The sequence below is a fragment of the Tenebrio molitor genome, chromosome 8 (genome assembly GCF_963966145.1).
Source record: "Tenebrio molitor chromosome 8, icTenMoli1.1, whole genome shotgun sequence".
NCBI classification, from domain to species: domain Eukaryota; kingdom Metazoa; phylum Arthropoda; class Insecta; order Coleoptera; family Tenebrionidae; genus Tenebrio; species Tenebrio molitor.
Genome location: NC_091053.1, coordinates 13,955,529 through 13,978,677, shown reverse-complemented (window position 1 = coordinate 13,978,677; position 23,149 = coordinate 13,955,529). Strand labels below are relative to the sequence as shown.

The 23,149-nt window shown below is 36.9% G+C and overlaps 1 protein-coding gene across 3 annotated transcripts in view; it reads right to left on the bottom strand.

Moving 5' to 3' along the window:
- Positions 1-3,013: 3,013 nt before the first annotated feature.
- LOC138137311 (zinc finger protein draculin-like) overlaps positions 3,014-23,149 on the bottom strand; it is a 29,969-nt gene continuing 9,833 nt past the window's right edge. For 2 of the 3 annotated variants that reach the window (XM_069056623.1, XM_069056621.1), the window contains one exon: positions 3,014-22,598. The gene's annotated coding sequence lies outside the window, so the exon portion shown is untranslated. The remainder of the gene's footprint in view (positions 22,599-23,149) is intronic. The other variant, XM_069056622.1, reaches the window with a different exon arrangement.

The following is a 23,149-nucleotide window of genomic DNA, read 5'->3' as shown; positions in this document are numbered from 1 at the left end:
AACAAGGAAAGTTTTGCCGAATCGAAATGAAATTGGCGGAGGTGCACGGACCTTGGCTAATGAAGAGGCAATCAAATACTGAATATCGTTGAAGAAGATGGAACTAGAGAGGTACAGGGTTATTCTAAATGATTGTAGTCGAAGTAGGCGTGAAAACTGAATGTAAAATTTATGGTTGCCGCTCCACATAAAAAAACCATCAAAATGATGTGTTAAACTGGGTGCAAAATAACTCAATATTTCTAAAATTGACTGTAGAACAACTCAATATTTCTGGATTCAATCGTTAATTTAACAAAAATAAATAAAATCCTCATCACCGCACTTTTCACCTAAAAAATGACAGTGACAGCGACACAACTGACACTACTGACAGTTCACATGAAAGCGGCAAAAACGTAATAACATGAGCGTGGCCTACTTCGACTACAATCATTTAGAATAACCCTGTAGATATCTCCAGCAGATCGGTACATCTCGTTTTGAATGAGAAGAGACTTCATCCTTTCCACTATACTCGTGTGCAACATCTCGAACCAGAAGATTACCTTGCTCGAAGAAATTTTTGTGTTTGGTTGCTTAATAAAGCGACAGAAGATGAAAATTTTATTTCAGAAGAATTGGGATAATATTAATATCAAAGGAATAATTGCCAATGACTTAATCTTTAATTCACCTAGAGACTTAGCTCGTTTTAAGCCTTTGCAATGCAGAGAATCAGGATCTTGGTTACATGCAATACCTTCTCCTAATATTGGTACTCTTTTAGATAACACTTCCTTCCAAGTTTGTATTGGTTTAAGATTGGGTTGTAATCTTTGTACACCTCATATTTGCAAATGCAATGCGAAAGTTGACGAAATTGGCACCCACGGTCTAAGTTGTTTCAAAAGCAGGGGTAGATTTTCAAGACACACTGAAATTAATTCCATTATCAACCGGTCTTTAACTTCTATTCATGTGAATTCAACTTTAGAACCAAACGGACTGTCTCGGGATGACGGAAAACGCCCAGATGGGATGACTTTAGTACCGTGGATTAAAGGTCAACTTTTGGTTTGGGACGTTACTGTTGTAGATACACTTGCAGACAGTTACGTATTGAAATCATCTGAAGTCTCAGGTTTTGCCGCTGAAATGGCTTGCAAACGCAAACATAGCAAATATAGTTCAATCATTTCGTCAAACTACGTATTTAAAGGTTTAGCATTTGAAACCTTAGGCCCTTGGTGCAAAGAAGCCATGATTTCATTAATGTCATCGGAAACCGACTTATCGCGGAATCAGGCGATTCAAAATCAAAGAAATTCCTTTTCGAGAGGATTTCTTCCATTCAACGTGGAAACGCTGCAAGCATTCGGGGCACTTTTCCAGATTCCGCAATATTATCGGAAATTTTTGTATTATAAAACAAAAATGTTTATGTAATTATGTTATTAATTTCACGGATCTTGTTTTCGGACGAATCAAGTTTTGGTCGGCAGGGATGTTTCAACCATCGAAATTTGCATGTCTGGTCGTCCAAGGGCTACTTATCCGCGTGCATTTTAGCGTCGATTTTCCGTAAATTTGTGGTCAGAATTAGTGGGAGATTCAGTGGTAAGTCAAGATTGTAAAAAATAAAGAAAGCGTGTTTAGGTATTCTTTATTTTCAGATCGGACCTTTTGAATTCCCTATGCGTTTAACAGGAGCAGTGTACGCAAACTTTTTAAACACGGAACTGGCTCATTTACTGGAAAATATTCCATTGATTTTTCTCGTAAATCAGTGGTTCCAACATGACGGGGCACCACCCCATTTCAGTCAATTCTTCTTTCTTTGTGTTTTGGTTGTGTTTCGCTTTGTTATTATTTGCTTTCGTTCTATTAAACTCGATTCTTTTTAGAACCACCATTTGTTGTTTGCTTTACGACTTCCGCCCAATAATAAATTTGTATTAATAGTTGCGGGCTAGGTATACCTACGATGACAACTTTTATTAAATTTATTGACATTATTCTTAACCTAAATTTTTTGACAGTGCAACAATGTGCTAAATTTGACAATAAAATACAATGGACCAGATATTTTGAGTAGAATGATAATATTTTGGAAACCAAGCAACGCCCTCATTCATTCTGTTCTTCCCTAGTTTTTCCGCACTTGACTAACGGGATTGATGGATTTGATATGCTTCTAAATCGATTAAAAAAGCAAATAATAAAAAAGAATCAGTTTTTCCAGTAATGTTATTGCTGTCGGCACAAGTCAGTTTCCTCTGGGGTGTGAGTTGTGTATCTTTGTAAAGAGCCCCCCCCCCCATTTGTTTTTCATTTTATTTTTTCGAGATTCCTGAGATTTTTCCCTACAAAACCCCCGACTTGGAATACGTTAATTTTGCGACACCCTGCATCTACTAATTGACCAGATTCATCAATATTAGGGTTAGGGAAATTCCTTTTGCAGTGCCTTACGTCATCGCCATTTTCGTGGTGTACTAGCAGAAAAAAGTCTCGTTTGAGACGCACTTGAGCCATGGGAAGGATGGCTTACGTCGGAAGAACTTGCAGGGATGTCCAGATGTATTCATTTAGGAGTGGAAGGAATGGCACGGACTTCTTCGGCAAATATTGAAGACGTTATTGTGGACGGTTTCTTAGCAGAAGGCTGTAGAGTTACTTCAGTCTGACTGAAAGCTGATAAAGTATCTGCAAGTTGTTTTCTTGACGTTGCATCAAAGCGTAGTCGAATTTTTTGCGAATTTGCAAACATCTCATTATCAAATTGTGTAGCACAAAGTCTATAGTTCTCTCAGGATTAACATATTATTAGCTAAATCTCTTCGACTACAAGCGAGGGCCCATGTTTTGAATCTATAAAGCAAAGAAAAATATGTGTATTAAACAAATGTATTGAGTGCAGGAAGGTGAGTTATAATGAAGTGTTTTATTGAACTTAGGCAGTGAATTTGCATAAATCATGTTTTTAAACATTATTTCATTTTCCATTATCTGTTTTAGAAAATTTGTGCAAGATACTGTAACCTTTCGACTTCCTTGACTTTTCCTCGATGATTTTTTTTTTCTCCCTCATTTGATGTATTGTTGGTTGCCGCATTCCCTCGGATGAAATTTTGCGGAAAAATACGAAACAAAAATAATGAGAAAAGAAATGTTTATGGATCCTACGTTGTGTTTTATTTTTATTTTGTTTAATTAGGTTCTAACGAGAGGCCGTACCTTCGGAGGTTTTTCAAAAAATAGAATTAAAACGATTGAGCACACTTCACTTAAATTTTATTTAACAAATAATCGAGTGTGGTGGCGTTTGGTCCCAACAAATTATAGAAATAAATAAATGAATTTGATAACAGAAGTTGGTGGAAATTTTACCTAACGAGATTTGACTCGCGGCTCTCGAATTAAGACCTGACTCATGAATAAATGACTACGCTGGGCAAATACAGAAGTTTCTGGCGCGAACAGCATTATGGAAGTTTGAGATGCGAACTATGTGATCCGATTTAGATTTCAATTACCCCAATTAAATTGAACCCGACGCGATGCCCTGGAATCTCATAGATCACCCCGGTCTACTCCGGTGGTCGAAAATAAAAGGGAAAAAAGGTTCTAACAGGGCCAAAGGGTACCTCTCTTCACGTGTCAGCTGGCCTAGTTTGGTCGCTGGCCCCCTTGGGGGTGACGCGGCTAATTTTGTGCTCTTACGCCGGACCACAGCTTATTGAGTGCGACGGACACTGGCGGTAGCTTCCCGATCTCAAGAATCCAAGACATAAATAATGAATGGAAATGTTTTATAATAATTGCATACTGGTTCCCTTTGACAAGAGCACGTTTCCCCAATCGGTAAATGCAAGAAGATCACATACTTCGCGATAAAGAAATTAATATAAGATTCTAAAGAGTCACGTGGCCATCAAAAGCTCAAAGCAAATAATATAATCTTTACTTTAGAACGATAAAGTACTAAATGCTGCTTGACTAATTAAATCGCGACTACAAATAATGTACAAGAATTAGGGAAATAATTTACCTGGTGAATGTAAAGAACGTGGTCACAAAATGGCTGCTGGAAGTACTGAACGTACCTCCGGCTACTTTGGAGATCAAACCCCGAGTGAATCAAAAAAGCCCTGTTTCCCGTCCCGCAATCGGTTTTATCATTTCTGGCGCACCCCACTTTCGCAACCCCTACTTGACCAAAGTGACCAATCAGCTCGGTTCTACTTTACGCCGATCGCGACGCCTTTTCGAAATCTCTAGAACTTTTGAAATTACAGTTTCCGTTTTTCCACCACTATTTTAAATGTTTAAATTTAGACTTTTGTTAGGACCAGACCAAATTTACAAATTTGTTCTTGAATTAGAAGCCTGAAAAAGAACACTAAATTACTGACTCTATACAATAATAAAAATCAGCATCAAGAAACAAACACAATCTAAAATTGGGACAAGCCGTATTAACACGAACACTGAATTACTGGCTCTATACAATAATAAAAATCAGCAACAAGAATTCGACAGAATTAAATGAAATAAACATAATTTAAAATGAAACAAACATAATTAAAATGAAACAAACATAATTTAAAATGAAACAAACATAATCAAAATGAAACAAACATAATTTAAAATGAAACCAACATAATTAAAATAAAACAAACATAATTTAAAATGAAACAAACATAATTAAAATGAAACAAACATAATTAAAATCAAACAAACATAATTTAAAATGAAACAAACATAATTAAAATGAAACAAACATAATTAAAAGGAAACCTAAATTGGGCTTGAAACGCTGTTACGCAAGTGTTATATCATGCATTGACCTGCTACTTCTAAAATTTGCTCTACATTGGTTTGATTCCCCAAAACAGTTCTAATTAATAATTACTTCGTAATTTTCATTCTCTCTCTCTCACACACACATCTGATTTCTACGACTACCTGGCTTTACCGTTAACCTGTTGTCTCTGTTTTTTCTACCGACTCCTTTCCTATTTTACTTTGTTACTTTTCTAACTAAAAGTGCAAACGATTCTAGTTATTTTCTACGATAAAGCGCTCTGTTTCTAATTTGCAATTCTCGCCCTTTAATTACAAATATGCCACAAATTTGAGAATGCTAAAAAAGGTAAATTATTAACCCAATGAACATTAATTTTGTGGTTCTCTCAATTTGAAACCTGCTAACATCAAATTTATTAATTCAATTATCCCCTGATTTTAACTGGACCACCCAAATTGTCGACGAGTAAATTTTGCAATGTTTCTTTTCCCATAAAAACTGTTATCTTTGTGTTGTGTTCGGACAGGACGTGTACCTGCATTTTCAAAGAAAGGTCGGCAGATTTCACTTGAGGAATGTGGTGCCGACACGGCTTCAATAAAATTTACAACTGGCCAGCATTTCCGTCGCAAATGAACGGTATTTAAAATATTTCGTTGCAATTATTTTAAAACTAAAATTCTTAATTTATCGAACCTATTCGGACCGTTACAATACCAAAGCCGTTGCGCTTTGTAACAAATACGTTGTTAAATCTTATCTTGATATACCACTTGGAAATGTAAAGAAACTGTAGGTATAGTCCGTCTAAAGATAAGTGAATTTTATGATGCAATTGTCACATTAAGTTTTAGGGCTGTTCACCGCAAATCCATCACAACAGATTATTTACCTACCCTGTCGTAAATCTTGAAATGGGTGCCGGTCTTTGAATTCCAGGTCCGTATTCGCTTTTAAAATGAAACAACCAAGACTGAAACAAATCCACTCCTAAGTTCTTTTATTTTTATACAATAATTGTTTTTATAAATTCAACAATTAGACAAGACTAAATTAATCGTGTTCGCAATCACTATCGCACAGACCATCATCATCACTGCTGTCACTATCGTCACCTAAATTAATTATTAGTTCTTTAACTTGTTTTGCACGATAACCATCTTCAATTTCTACCACATGCCGTTCACAGTTAGCCCATTTTGTGTCGTCGATTTTTGAAACTTCTTCTTTTATTAAATCGATTGTTTGTTCACTAAATTTAGGATTTCTATTGTTCCTTCTTAAATTGGCTTTTAGTTGTGCCCATATCATCTCGATCGGATTGAAAATGCAATGGTACGGTGGAAGACGAAGTACCTCATGACCCCAATTAGTTGCTTCTTCATCGGCTTCATATTGTTTCGCAAATGTTTTCGTTTTTAAAACTTCCAGAAGTTCTTTTTTTGTATAACTTTCTTCGAAATATAAATCATTTTTCTCCAAAAATTCCATTATTTCTATTTTTCTACTGCCTGTATTTGGAATTTTAAATTTTTGGACTGAGTGATAGCTGGCGTTGTCCATTACGATGACACTATTTGCCGGTAAGTTGGGTAGTAATTTTCTTCGGAACCACTCCATAAAAATTTCGCTGCACATATCGTCATGATAATCTAATGAAGAATGTTTAATTTTTTTGGCACTTAATAGTAAGCCGTTGTTTATCCATCCATTTCGCGATCCGGCATGCAGAATAATAATCCGTTGTCCTTTTCCTACAGGTACATCTAGGACACATTTTTTTGATTTGTCCAACCAACCTTTCTTAACGGTGTCGTACGAATGAAACCATGTTTCATCTAAATAAATTAATGATTTACCTTCGTCACGTCGTTTTTTTTATTTCGGTTAAATATCTGCAACGCCATTCGCTTATGGCGCGGGTTTCCATTAATACGCTTCTTTTATTTATAGTTTTGTGGTCAAAACCAATACCCATTAAAAAATTTCTTAGAGTCTCTATGCACACACAAATATTTGCAGTTTCACTGAGTTTTTGTTGGAGTATTTTCAGCGTAGGCACACGATTTTCACTATAAAGATCATAAATTATTCTTCTTAATAAGTGGGCATGCTGATACTCGTTTAATTTCTTGGGAATTCCAATATCTCTTCTGATTTTTCTTTCCGAAATACCACGTGTGACAATTCTCCACACACGTGTATAGGGTGTTTTTGTTATTCGAGAAACTTCGTTGATTAATCCAAATGACGAAGTTACATTGTCTTCTTTTAATGTATTGTATACATTTAAAATAATTTCTTTTGCATCCACGGTTAAAAACGATTTTTTATTTTTTTCCGTAGTATGTTCTTGATCCGAATGCGCTTCATTTCTCTCTTCTACACCTTCGATATCGGCATGTTCTTCATTAATTTCATGTCTCTCTTCTACACCTTCGTTTTCGGCATGTTCTTCATTAATTTCAGCTGAGGAATTTTCTTCAGAAACCCACGGCCTCCACATTATTAATACTTTACAAAACGCTAAACACTCCAACACTCCGAACACTTTGAAAGTACAAATTGAAATGGAATAATAACAAAGATTGCTACCTGTATCCCGGATCCAACCTAATGGCAAGGGAAATTTGAAATACGGTTCTGCTGCAGCTGCAGATTTGGTTATACCCACTTTTACGACATCCCCTGCTAAGTTCCTCATAAAGTACTTTAGGCGTTAAAACCATAAAATTCACTTATCTTTAGACGGACTTTATAGTTTGTCCAGCGAGAGATTGGTTGACATAAAAATCACAAAATTCTACGTAGAGAAAGTAGTGCCTAGCGCACGTAAAACTTGAAATATATCCTTCAATCAGTAACATTTTTGCCCTGAAATTATGCTCTAATTAATGTATTCTAGTGCATATTGTAGTGTTGGGATACAAGTCTAGAATTTAAAATCTCCCAATCTCTCGCTGGACGAAGTATACTTGTGATTGTATTACAGTGTTTTTCTTTTGCTTTTCTCCTTTTGTCAATTGTGTTTCACGATTTGTCAAATGATTTTCCAATTTTTTAAATGTCAAAATGATATACTCGTATCAAATGAAATTCCCCTTTTCTCAAATCACTTTCACTTTATACAAAATGCTTTTCTTATTAATTTAATTGATTTTCATTGTCACAATGGGAAAGTCAATTGACAAATAATGAATTACATTTGACAAAAAAGGAATTTGTTCTACAAATCATCCTTTACTAGCAAAATAAATGGGAAAATCAATTGAGAAATTGTGAAACACAATTGACAAAAGGAGAAAAGCAAAAGAAAAACACTGTGTTATTACACTGGCGGGCAGCACAGTATATAGGTTTGGTTTTTTTACTTTTATTGTCAATCATTGTATCTACATATGCATACATATATATTCCGTACTCTGATAGATTGTACGTTTTTTGACAGAAGACAGACCCAGAGAGTAGTGTGGCGGGAATTAATCTGCAGGGATACAACGGTTGTCTACATAACGTGAAACAATTGAGATGGAGAGTTTAGTATTTTTCACTGCTTTATGTTTTGGAACTAGAATTTAAAAACGTACAATCTATCACCGTACGGAGTATACCTAAAAACTCGTCCCACTAAACTGTAAGACGAATTAAAAATGAAAAAAAGCAGAGACGTTCGGACTGAACAAACTTTAATCAAGAACTAACTCCAAATCCAAATAAAAAAATGTCGCCCCTTTATAAGTAGACTATAGTCGCTCTTACGTAAACAATTAACATATATACTCCATTCTTTATCTTGGTGAGTGGTCTTTGAGAAATTTTCAGCCGTCAAGTTGAATTTAGGGATTTTTGAAAGTTCCAATGGAAAAGTGCGTTGGTAGTTGTTGAAAAATATTCAAATATTCAATAATGTACTTACAGAGACGCCGCAAAGTCTTTATATTTATTATTTTCCTGGTTAAATTGCTCATGATTCATATGGACCGAGACCACCGTGGAGGGAGAAAAGAGACACATAACCTCAAACGTGTCATCTTCATATCGCATCGTTTTCTAAAATTTTAATAACTTGCTTGGGAATTTCAAAATGTTCTAGACCGCCCACACACTTTCCGATCAAATTTGGTTCGGTTTATGGTTTAAGAATTCGGTTAATTTCTCACACCCAAACTTCTTTGCAATATTGCCCGGCACGGGACGGGAATAATGTTCGGTCGACGAACGGTCGGATTGACCGACGACGGACGCCGATAATTTTCATATCGGGAACGGTTAAATTTAAGAATCGATGTGTACGGCTTAATATATTTACATTTTGCGACATAAGATTGTCAGATTTGGAGATGAGTGCTTGACGAAGATTCTGAATTCGAATGACAGCGATGACAGTTAATATCTGATTTACACGACACACAAATTTGGTAGAAAAAGTAAAACTTACAAAGCTACCCATAGCTTGCTTGATCGCATCGACCACTCACCAAGATAAAGAATGGAGTATAATACATTAATTTTTGTTTTAGACCAGAGTAGGCTATTTTAATTTTTTTAAATGTTGGTATCGGGGCTATGTCAAAATAACAAAATCAAAATTGTTCGAACTGCCAGTGTCAAATTTGACATTATTATTAAGTATTTAAGGTAAATTAGTTTTAAATTTGTTCAATATTTACATTTATCACTAAATACACACATCATTGAGTCCTCGAAACTATGTAGTTAATTGGAAAATGATAATGCTAGGCTACATGGTCATGAATTTTGACAAGAAAGTGTAACCTCAAATGTTATACATGATGTATACCTATTGTCATTCAGCCACAGTCTTACCATACAACTCGCCAAATTTTCATAGCCTACTCTGGTCTAAAACAAAAGTGAATGCACTGTAGCTGTAGTTACAATTCTAAAGAAATACTTTCAAGTGCGGAACATGTAGACAATAACTAAACATAAATAAAACCTACACTGGCACATCCTAACCTAACATGACGTAACTTAAAGGGAACGGGGTAAGTAACGGGATAACACAGATGGCTTTGGCAGCTGGGTATTAATGGATCACTCCTTCGACTCCAGGAATAATGGCAACAAATACGGGGTCATTATAAATGACTGTCTCATCGCAGTAGGCATTGGTGACGTAGTTGAAGAGTTATCTATGTAGTTGAATGTACCGCAAGCTTTATAACATGAGTGAGACTAGCATCGCCGATAGGTAGCGCTGCTGGCGGTAGTGTAAATTTGTCTACTAGTTTGTCTGACGCAACACCACCGAGAAATAAGGCCAGATGGCGAAAAAGAAGGCAGTCTGTGACGTCAGCACAAGTAGTCATAACAGCGTGCGCAGAACATTGAGTAAAGCTGGCAAAGCAAATGAGCAAAACGGTGATCTCGTGGTGATTTTAAACCCAAGCGGTGATTTAATAAAGTTCATCTTCACTTATATGTGATTTATATCTTCATATATCATGCCGTTTCGGTGTTGTGCGCCCAACTGTAGGGGAAATTACCCTGGCGGCCCTAAAGTTAGCCTCTTTAATTTTCCAAAACACAAAGACCTGAAGGCCCGATGGGTGCAAGCGATTAAAAGGCAAGGAGAAAATGGTAAAAGTTTTGTCCCAACTGCATCTTCAAAGGTAAGAACAAATTTTTTTGTGTAACATATCGTGAGTTAAATACACACTTACAGGTGTGTGAACTGCATTTTCATGAGCAGGACATTCTTCGGTTCACAACCATGCATGACGAAAAAACAGGAACGATTTTGAAGGCTCCCCTTAAATATCCTCGACCTGCACCTGGTATTTTTTTAGTGTTATATAAGTATTTAGTTTAAATAAAAAAATCTTTAGGTGCTGTGCCTGTTCACGTCCTCAATAGCCCATCATCATCGGCTGTGCAGAACGACCCGCCTCGAAGAGAGGCTCCCAGTACGAAAAGGGCTCGTTTAGATTCTGAAAATCTCAGCAATGCTATTGCTGCAAGCTTGGAAACACATATAAATTATGAGCAAGCGAAATCTTTCCAATGTTTTAATGAATTAAAAATGAAGCTGAAAAATCATGCGGTCAAATTAGGTTGGTCGGTAATTGTAAAAGAGTCATGTACTGTTATACTTTTACTTAAAGATGATCCTAATCCTACAATAGTATGTTGTGTAAAAATAACCAGCGATTTGAATGTTCTTGTTTACCACAATAATGTACAAATTAAGTTTGTTCGTGGAAAAAGCATTCCCAAGAAGGTAAATAATTTAAATGAAATTGATAATTTAATTGAAAGTTGTCATGAACAATTTTTCAACAAAGAATTTAGTCAGAAAAGCTCAGCGCAGGAACTAATTTTAATTATTTTGACGTACTTAGATCTATTGAGAGAACATTTACCACATGATGAAAGCAATATTAACTTTTTTAAGCAGCAAATTTCTTTTCTAAACATATGCAAAAATCAAACGCGTTATTCAGCGGATTTTTTAGTGTTTTGTAGTTTATTTCGCTCAATTTCTCCTCATGCATATAATTTTTTTAGAAATTCTGATTACTTGCGACTTCCTTGTCGTTCTGTTATCAAGTCATATACAAACACTTTGCAAACTAATCCTGTTATTGAACAAAACAATTTGTTGCGATATATCACTTCCAAATTTAATATTTTGAATGCAGAAGATAAAAGTGTAATTTTGCTTATGGATGAAGTTCATCTAAAACCTGACTTAGACTATAAAGGGGGCGAAATTGTTGGAGCTGCTTTTGATGGTACAGAAAATGCTTCAAGCGCATTTGTCTTTATGATTAATAGTCTGAAATCTCTATATAAAGACGTTGTCCACATTTTACCTGTAAGAAAAATTAATGCAAACATTTTACATTCATTTTTGAAAGCAATTATCATAGGTTTAGAAAATATTGGCTTTGAAGTGATGGGAGTAGTAACTGATAATCATTCTATAAACAGGAAATGTATGTCTTTGTTTTCTGATCCTCCTCAACTTATAAATGTATATCCGCATCCAAACGACAGCACTAAACCCATGTTTTTTTGGTTTGATTCAGTTCACATTATTAAGTGCATAAGAAATAATTGGATCAATGAGAAAAATCAAGAAATGATTTGTCCTGATTTTGCAGATCACACTCAACAATTAATTGCATCTTTTAGTGCTCTGAAAGAGATGCATGCACTTGAAAAAAACAGCCTCATAAAATATGGATTTGGTTTAACCCTTAAAGCACTCTATCCAACATCCATCGAGCGACAAAATGTCAAATTAGCGTTGAAAGTTTTTAACTCTAATAATGTGGCGGCATTATCAGAATTAGGGCCAAAAAAAAATTTTACATCTTGGAAGGATACAAGTGCTTTTATAGAAATTATATGTAAATGGTGGGATATTGTAAATGTTAAAACCCCATTTAAAGGCGTAAGGCTCCGGAATCCTTTTCAAGAACCGATTACTGCTGACTCACACAATATTTTAGAATTTTTGAACACTTTTTTAAGTTGGTTGCAGAGTTGGAATAGTTTAATATTGCCTGCTAAAAATCGTGGTAAATTAACGTCAGAAACCTTCTGCGCTCTCAAATTTACCACAGAGGGTTTAATAAAATTTTCTGATTATTGGATTAGAGAAAAGGGAAATGCTTATTTTCTTCCGGGTAAAATTCAGACCGACAATTTGGAAGACCGCTTTGGAAAATACAGGCAGTTGGCAGGAGCTCAATATCATGTGTCTCTGAGGCAAATATTTGAATCAGAAGCAAAACTCCGAATGCAGAGCGTGTTGCCTTTAATTTTAAAGTCTTCGATTTACGGTTCCATAAATTTAGACCCTGGAAAGTTGAAAGAAATAATTGCTGATGTACTAAATATTCCAGACTCTGATGTCCTCGACTACGACATTGATTTTGATTTGCCGCCAAAAATTGTTGAAATAACAGTTGATGATGATGATATTGAATCCATACATATGTGGCCAATAATAACGTTCATAGCTGGTTATTGTTCATTTGCATGCAATAAAAAAATAAAATGTCAGTACTGTGAAACGTTTTTCGTTTCTAAGAAAGATGATCTTGTTTTTGAGGAAAGTAATGAAATACCAACGTCTTTCATTACTGCCAAAAATAGAGGGGGTTTACAATATCCCAGTTACGATGTAGTACGCTGCTTTTCAATAATTTATATTATTGTAACAAAATTAATATCGGGGGAATATGAAAAAGATTTTTTGGCTTTAAACCAGCATAAGAACGTAATAGCAAAGCTGGGTTTACCCATTTTGGAAAATCAGGATATTTTTCTTGGACATCAATGTTCTAAACATAATAAAACTCTAATATTTAAGCATATAGTAAGTTGTAGTGTAAATACTCTTTTAAATAATTATGTTCGAAACAAAAATGATGTTATTGTAAGAAAAAATATGCCTCAATGTAAAAGAGTCAAACCTACTTAATGTATGGACTATCTCAATAAAAATTTGTTGCAAACACCGTTCTTAACACTAGCCTAAAATACAAGTGATGCGTTCTTTTATTCTTGACCATAATTTTGCTTATGGGCCCTTTTTCGGTCAACACCTTAATTGTTATTATGTTTAATCAATATATGAAGTAATAAACTATTTTTCAAGTTTGGCGTTTGTTCGATGATTTGAACTAACCCGCTCAGTCTGCCTTGCCTATATGCGCTAAACGACATCATGACTACTCGTGATGACTCATACTTCACGTCATCAGGCCTTGATTTTCGGTGGTGTTGTCTGACGTTGCGAAGCTAGCGGCACATCCCAAATTTGTGTGGGTTTTCAACGCCAACTGCGATGGGACAATCATTTATAATGACCCTGTAGTTCGAAAACAAAAAGCCTTACAAAACGTAACTCTAATTTGATAGGGACACTGTTGAAATACCGAGTGACTATAAATGATTGAAGCAAAATAGTGGATTGGCAACACTGATGCAGTTGGTAGTGCAAATCTTCTCGTGCATCATCTGTCAATCATTTCTATTTAGGTTAGGTTATGTCACGAAGTACAATGGCGTTGGAAAGAAAAATTAGATTTTTTTGACGTTTGTTGGTATGTAGTACTATGGCGGCCAAAAAATTTTGGCCGTCATTTTCTTGACATTCAAGTAAAGTGTAAATAAACCTTTAGGAATCGTAACCCCACTTTCGATTCTTGTCATTTTGACAATCAATTTAAACTGTTTGAAGCTCAGATATTCCAAAAATCCGACATGAATGAACAAAATTAGAGCAATCGTATATAGATAACCTGAGGTAAACGTTCTGTGTAGTAGAAATGACAAAATAATTTTGAGTTTTGAAATTTACCACCCAAAAAATAACGTTCATAATCAAGACGGTAATCATGACAATAAAGTACGTGTTTGATTCTGTAGGATCACTTGTTTGATCTACAGAATGCCTGTTAATCTGGACCATGGAGGTAGTATTAACAGGAGGGAGCATTCCCTATACCGTCAATGCTTTAGAGGCGGTACCAGTCGGCCACTCTCTAGTACATACCACTTTATGACTCTTCTCAAACTAGCCGCCAGCGTTAATGACACTGTTGGCCCACTGCTCGAATCTTTTCAGTGGCGTGTTCAACAAGAGTAATTTAGGGAATTTGGGCATTTCAGTTATTTTACTTTCGGCTTTACGTGTGAGTGGTTTTGGTATGAATTTTCTCCGTGTTTGGGTGTTGTTTTATTGTTTTTGTTGTTATTGTTGAACTTTTTGTAATTCGGAAGAATTGCAAAGAGAGTGAAAAATACCAATTTTACAACGCCACTGGAAAGGCACATGGTGCGCTCTGCATTTAGTACCACTTTATGGCAGTGCGCATTTACGCGGTATTTCCGCTTTTTTCAAATAGTGCTCCCTCCTGTCAATACTACCTCCATGATCTGGACGGTTTTTGATTTAAACACAAAGGTTAGGGCTGCTGTTTATTCTCTCAGAGTTTACAAGCTTCTGGTCAAGACTAAGAACTACCCGCCAGTCGTCTCTGGTAGGGGTGGGTGGCTACCTGGCCCGACCGGTTAGATATAGCTGGAGGCTATGATCCTTACAATACAATTATTGAATTTAAATCTAACATTTAAGATGACATGTTTGTACAGTACGGATTACAATTTTTTTTTTGAATTGACAGATAATGACGGCCAACATTTTTTGGCCGGCATAGTACCGAGTGATTATAAGTGATTGAAAATTATTTTATGTTGGTAACAGATTTGAAATCTTTAGTTGGCATCATTGTTGGCATGACACACGTAATTTTTAAAATTGAAACAAACGTCAAAAAAATCTAAATCGACAATGTATTTCGTGACTTAACCTAACCTAAGTAGAAATGACTGACAGATGATGCACGAGAAGACTTGCACTACCAACTGCATCAGTGTTGCCAATCCACTATTTTCTTTCAATCAGTTATAGTCACTCGGTATATTAAAGAACGAGTTTTATAAAGGTTGATTTGGCGCACGAGTCCCAGGTGTAGAAAACGACCCGTAGGGACGAGTGCGCCAATGCCCTTATAAAACGAGTTTTTTTTAATATTATTTTTTTAGAATTTGCACCCTTGTTTTAATTTTTAAATAAAAAAATTAAAATTTCAAATTACATATAGGGAATTTCGTATTAATTGGTAATTCAAGGTAACGGATGCAACAACATCTGCAACAGATGTTAAAAAGTAGAGTTTGAACATTAATATTGAAAGTTTTTTGGTGTAAATGACAATACACTGAAATATTGATAAAAAAATTCTTAGAGATCTATTAAACCACGAGTGCTTTAATAGATAGCCATAAACGACTCCAAATTGAATACAATAATCGACCTATTCCTATTAGAGACGCAAATTCTAAAAATATACTAATTTATTATAGTATGTATATTAAAGAACGAGTTTTATAAGGGTTGATTTGGCGCACGAAATTTAGGTGTAGAAAACGACCCGTAGGGGAGTTTTCTATGGGACGAGTGTGCCAATACCCTTATAAAACCAGTTTTTTGTTATTTTTTAGAATTTGCACCCTTGTTTTAATTTTTAAATTTAAAAAAAAATTCAAATTCTAGGGAATTTCGTATTAATTCGTAGTTCAAGGTAACGGATGCAACTACATCGGCAACAGATGTTAAAAAGTAGAGTTTGAACATTAATATTGGAAGTTTTTTGGTGTAATACACTGAAATATTGATAAAAATTTCATTAAAGTACAGTGTACTTTTATAAAGCCATAAATGACTTATCACACTAACTGACGTTTATAGACGTATTATAAACGCAAATTCTAAAAAATATATTAATTTTATTAAAATTAGAGCATACGGTTAACTGTAAAACTGTACGCGATGAAGACTGATCTTCAAATGAACTTCGTTGTTGGTTTCATTTCAGTTTTGTTGTAAATAAACCAAGAGGCAGTTATTAAAGTGTTTTATTTTTCTCAGACAATATTGAGATCTCCATTTGGTACTCACTGAATGCTAAAATAATACCTATTAAGTGTGAAATGCATTTATGGGGAAATATTTTTAAGTCAAAGAAAACCTTGCACTGTCAACTAACTCTTTATTCTTCGGCTGTGTGTTACAGAAATGATTCAAGAATTATAAAATTATCTAATGTTTATGCAGGAACTCGAGAATTATGACTCAGCTGGGGGGGGGGGACTGTTTTTTGTAGATTGTAAAATCTGCCATTATTTTCTTAATACGACTGTTTGTCTCCAGGGCACTTAAGTCAGTCTTTGTTGACTTAAGCCTACCTAAGCGAAGAGCTTTGTTCGATTTTCCATGTGATTCACAATTCGTTAAATCAAAATTGACTTACTTTTTAACGAGGACCGCCAAGAGACCATGGACGGATTGGCATGGGTGGAATTCAACGATAAATTTTGGACTTCGGTGGCATTTCAATTAAGTGGGTGTCACGACATGAGACGATGGTTTGGAAACGAGGTGTTTTCACTAAGACGGTCAAATTCGAAGTCTCTTTCTTCCAAAAAAATGTCCCTCACCGGCGGGAAAGGTTTCGTCAACCCGGATTTTGCACGACATTGTTAATCGGTTAACGCGCAATAACCAATGAAAGAGGGGGCAACTAATTTTCAATTAAATTTTTGTTAACAATAGTTCGGTATTTGGGCGATAAACCAGTAAAACACAGATTCTCAAAACAAGTAGTTTTAATCTTGGGAGCAGCTGATACAGGTCTCGACTCTAAGGTGGTAGATTCGTATCTCCCTTTTTCCGCGCGGTACTTCGTCCTGCTCCCGTCGCCGGCCGTCGGAATCCCCGAGTACCACCGAGGACGCGCGTGCTGACGTGGCGTTCGTGAAGTCCCACGGGGTTTCACCGGTTAACATTTTAAAAACTAACTTAAACTACGCACTAAAACTAAACCGAACAAAACCAAACAAAAACGAAACAACTAAAATTAACTATTATTTACAAAACCCAACAACGACCAAAACGACTGTCCAACAGATTTTTTCTCATAAGTACACTTTTTTCTGACACTTGCAAACACTAAAAAACAAATGTACGAGATTCCCACGTCTCCTTTGTTTAGTCTGGATGGTCGACTCGGAGGGCGCCTGCTTCAAGTGGTTGGTGTCATAATAACGTCCCATTCGATAGGACGTACCCGCCTAACCCCGCATTATCACCTCGTTTTGTTTATGTTACATCGTGCTGGGGGTGAAAAGGAATTTTAGTAGTTAGCTTAGAATCTCGTGTTAATAAGAGAGCACGTCATATTTACTTATACTCATCTGAATTGTTTACTACTTTTGATATTGTAAGACTCATTTAAAATATCAGTTGTAATATTTATTATAATGCCATCAAAAGATGAAAACAAATACAGCATAAATGAGACGTGCTTTCTTATCGACATATAACACAAAGACTGAAGCTAGACCCCTTTACACCCTCGACGGGGTGCGTTAACATAAACAAAACTATACACAAAAAAAGGCGAGGTACGGGGTGAAGCGGGTGGGTCAGGCATCTGGCTCGTATTGGGTCTCCACTTTAAACTCCAGGAAGCACGGGGCCAACCAATTCCAAAAATGCCTTACATACGACCATCCTGATGGCGGGATGTCCTCAGACCGCACCGACGAATGAAGTTACTTCATTTACCTAGAACCAACCAAACATTAGTTTAGGCCACACCGAGGAGAGGTCACTCCGAATTGAAGGACTCTCGTAGATAGCCAATCACGTTATCGGTGATTAGTCATCTTTTTTGTGTAACAACCAAACTCGTACTACATTTGGACACTTAGGTCCACCTCATAGGTACTTTGATATTTCGGACACTTAGGTCCACCTCATACTTTGATATTTCGGACACCTCAGGTCTAACTCATTATACCTTGACATTTTGGACGGCTTAGGTCCAACTCACACTTCAACATTTAGGACAGCTTGGGTCCAACTCATACTTCGACATTTAGGACAGTTTAGGTCCAACTTATACTTTAACATTTCTGACAGCTTAGGTCTAACACCTCATATCTTAACATTTCGGACAGCTTAGGTCTAACTCATCATACCTCAACACTTCGGACAGCTTGGGTCCAACTCATACTTTTACTCAGCACATAGCTTCATACAACAGTTTTGATAACAAACACTTTCTACGGGCAGTGTCGGCCCCGGGCAACTCGGCCCCCCACTTTCTACGGGCAGTGTCGGCCCCGGGCAACTCGGCCCCCCACTTTCTACGGGCAGTGTCGGCCCCGGGCAACTCGGCCCTACTCTGCTCTACGTCATACGTCTCCACTGAGGATAACACCAAGACCGCGTCGGCCCATTCTTCATTCAGTCTTCTCATTCTGTTGGACGGCCGACTTGGTCTCGGGTGCTACCTTCATTGTTTTGACGTCTTATGACCAACCTTAATTCGTCATACGCATCAACTCAACTAACTTAGTATCAGCGTCTGATGACCTACACTAACGATATCGACGAGCGATCTACCAAGTGTATCGACTTACATTTGCAGAGTTGTCCCAACCTTTTGTTTTATCGGCGGCGACAACCGTGTTTTGATTGAGCCCTTTCTCTCGCAGACCTTTAACTTCGTACTCGACCCTGTGGCTACCTTGCTCGTAATCAACATCAACACAAGACGGTCCACTTGGTAATTGTGAGCCTCTCGTCTCTTTCGCCGTACTCGTCCCTTCTTAGCTCCTTCCGCGTTCGGCCCTTCCTGATATCCAGAATGCTAGAACAGGAGTAATTAGTACCTTTATCGAATGCTGTCTTCAGTCTCAGCGCACTCTGTAACTCTTCCACGAGAGCCCTAAAGCTTGCTCTCAGCTGACAGTCGTCGTGGCTAACATCGTAACAACAATCTTATTATGGCGTTTACACTGCCCGATCATTACACAATCTAACTATTTGACGTCGGGTCGCCCCATACCGGTCTTTCTACTGGCAATCTCTGACAACTTTATTGCCTCTCGACACGCATTTTCAAAGAACTGCTTTGTTGCTGAACTGCTAACATCAGATTCTAAAATTTTACAAACCGTAGTTAACTTCTATTTTGCTATCGAGTCGACAGTAACATCATCCTTGTTGATCTCAACAGTGACAGGGTAACTACTGAGCGCGTCTACCTGTCCATGCGTGACCCTGGTCTATACCTACTTAATTTTGAAATGAACTCCTGTGCTTGAAGCCACCCTCTATCAACTCGCGGTAATAAATCCTCTTTAGAAAATGTTGTTCTCAGGGCGCCGCAGCAAGTTATCACGGCAAATTGCAAACCCAACAAATATATTCGAAAATGCTGCAGAGCATTAACGACAGTCACAGTTTCTATTCCACACGAATGATACCTACTGCCGTTTGACAACTGTGATTTATTTACTAATGTAAGCCAAAACTCTGAGTAAACACAAACATGTCGACATTACTTGTGTTTCCTTTTTTTTTTTTTTTCGAACACGGATTGTCATTCAACCTCCCAATGTCATTGAAAATCTTTAAACTCTCGTTAGCAGTTTCAATACTATACTTCTATAATTTCGTACAAATTTTCGAAAATAACCGGACAGTTCCACAAATTGTCACACCTGTTTAACAACAGTCCTCGGTTCGAAAGACCGTTTCGATTTTCGTTTACTTTCATTTACTTAATTTTGACGGAAAATTATGCTGACGTAGTACCTCTAAAACTGATCGTACCGTTGCAAACCCTACTTGACAGTCGTCAACGGAATTATCATACCATCCACATACGGGAACATTACTGTACCCCTCAAAGGTCCGAGTACATTGTTCATCAAATGTTCGAAAACGTAAAAATTCATATTGAGAACCAGATGTAACAAACACGGTTCTCGTCTATCGGCACCTGATAAAAACCCGAAACATCTCGAGGGCTGTAACATACTTATACTCACGACTCGCCCTATTACCACCTAGAGTACCTTGACGATCGAGCCGTTCGTCCATCAAAGGAAGCTGACACCTGTTCTTGACGGTCCACACATATTCGCTGGTCACCACTCGCCAGTCTTTCTTTTCGCACGAAGAATGGGACTCGGTAAAGTTTCCCTTCTCAGTAGCGGTATCGATGCGGGCTCGCGGGCTGCAAGCGATGAGTTCTCGAGTATTCAACCCCATCTCCATTCCTGAAGCGTCCGTCTTCTCTATGGTGGCCATAGCGTGCGAAACTCAACCTTCGAACCCCGTCAACAAGGCCTCACCCTCGACTACTTCGTCGTAACCAACATTATCACCGAATGCCAAGTTCTTCGTAATGTTTTTTTTTAAATCACGACCGATAATCCAGTCGCACGTCGTTTTATCATCAACGACAACTACCACCTTGATAACGGCACTCGATTGTCCGACACGTACATTATGTCGACCACATTTTCGACACAACACTTTTAACATTTTCACTTTACACAAACATTACGTGAATTTTGTCAGGGGTAATCCCACTTCTGATTTGTAAGACTCATTTAAAATATCAGTTGTAATATTTATTATAATGCCATCAAAAGATGAAAACAAATACAGCATAAATGAGACGTGCTTTCTTATCGACATATAACACAAAGACTGAAGCTAGACCCCTTTACACCCTCGACGGGGTGCGTTAACATAAACAAAACTATACACAAAAAAAGGCGAGGTACGGGGTGAAGCGGGTGGGTCAGGCATCTGGCTCGTATTGGGTCTCCACTTTAAACTCCAGGAAGCACGGGGCCAACCAATTCCAAAAATGCCTTACAATATATTAATAAACTTTATAATTATTGGAATTTAAATATTTCTTACACAAAAGTTAGCGACGTTGTCGGTTGTATTTTCGAGGTAGAATAGTGTTGGTGGATTTTTAATTTTTTTTCTTTAGTTAAAACCTTGGCCTTTTTGGAATATAACGCTCATTCTTTCGTTTGAGAAATGCAAATACCTTTTGAAATCTACAAATGCCAACTAAACGTCACATTCTGGTTTCTGCTGAGAGATGACTTTGCTTATGTAGTCTTAAGTGGTCGGTGTTTTTTGTTTTATATTCGCATTTATCACAACTATGCCAATGACCAGCATCTGCTACGACGTGAAGGTGATTCTGATTATGTTTATGTCGCAATAGGTAGAATTTTCGTTTCGACTTATATTCGCACTTATCACAGCTATACCACTGGATCTCCTCTGGTGAGAGATGTGTTTTCTCATGTAGTTGTAAGTGGTCCTTCCGTTTCGTCTCAAATTTACATTTATCACAGCTATACCACTGCACAGCATGTGCTGCCAAATGTTTTTTCTCATGTCGTTTTAGGTACTCCTTTCGCGTCGCCATATATTCACATTTATCACAACTATACCACTGGATGGTTTCTGCTACGACGTGAACGTGATTCTGATTATGTTTATGTCGCAATAGGTCAAATTTTCGTTTCGTCTTATATTCGCACTTGTCACAGCTATGCCACTGGATCTTCGGTGAGAGATGTGTTTTCTCATGTCGTTGTAAGTGGTCCTTCCGTTTCGTCTCAAATTTGCATTTGTCACAGCTGTACCACTCGACAGCCTCTGCTGAGAGATGCTTTTTCTTATGACGTTTTAAGTGGTCGTTCCGTTTCGTGATAAACTGACATTCGTTGCAATGAAACCAGCTAACAGCTTCGAGAGTGGCATGCTTATAGTTTACGTGTTCCCTTAAATGATTTTTTGTTTTTCCTTTGTAGTTGCAATGAAAACAAGGAAATTTTTCCATCCGGTGAGATGGGTGACTTGCGCTTTGGTGTTTTTTCAAAACTCTTGCCTCTTTTGTTTTAAAGGAACAACACTCGCATCGGTACCACTCTTCATCACTACAAGACACTGTGCCTACGTTCTTACATTCTTCTTCTCTGTTAAAACATGAACTTTCCAAGTGTTTGATCCACAGTAAAACAGAATATGTTTCAAACAAACACTTTTGACAAATGTAGCTTTTTACTATAGCGTCATTTTTTGGTTGATCTTCCACACAGTCAGCGTTGTTTCTGTGATATTCCCTGCGATGTTGCTTTAAAATTACAACAAGATAGGTTTCAAAATTGCATTCCTTGCAGTAGTACTTTTCCAAATCGTTTCTTTCGTAGCTGGATGATTCGAGTGGCAACCGGTGACGTTTCGAGTGATTCACCATGTAAAAAAGTGATTTGGTCACGTGAAGAGATCTCTTGCAATCGTGAATCTCTCCGTAGCCACATTTTGGGCTACTCTCGGTATATTCCAAAGTTTCCATTTTGACTTTATAATCTGAAAATTTCATTTCATGTCAATACAAAAAAAATAATCAAAATAATTGCAAAATATATCATATCTACTTGTACCTAAATTTTGATTTGCTCAATCTACTGTACTATTAGAAGCCAAAAAGTGCGACATCAACGTCACTGTCTTGACTTTTAATGTGAAATGACATTTATCTGTTTCTAACCCTACTTTGAATTGATTGACGTTTAAGCATTAAGGTCATTTTAGAATGTATGACAGCACGACGACACTAGTGTCCAAAATTTATTGATCGCGACTGTACCTGTAATATTTCAAATTTATCTAATGTTATGGCATTTTTGCCGCCTCACTGTGAACTGTCAATTTTTGTCACTGTCATCGTCATTTTTAGGTGAAAAGTGCGGTGATGAGAATTTTATTTATTACTTTTTAAATTAACAATTGAATCTAACAATACTGAGTTGTTTAACTCCTCTGTGTGAACGGTGTGTATTCACTTATTCACATTATTTTGAAAATTTTTATATGGAGCGGCAACCATAAATTTTACATTCGGTTTTTACGCCAACTTG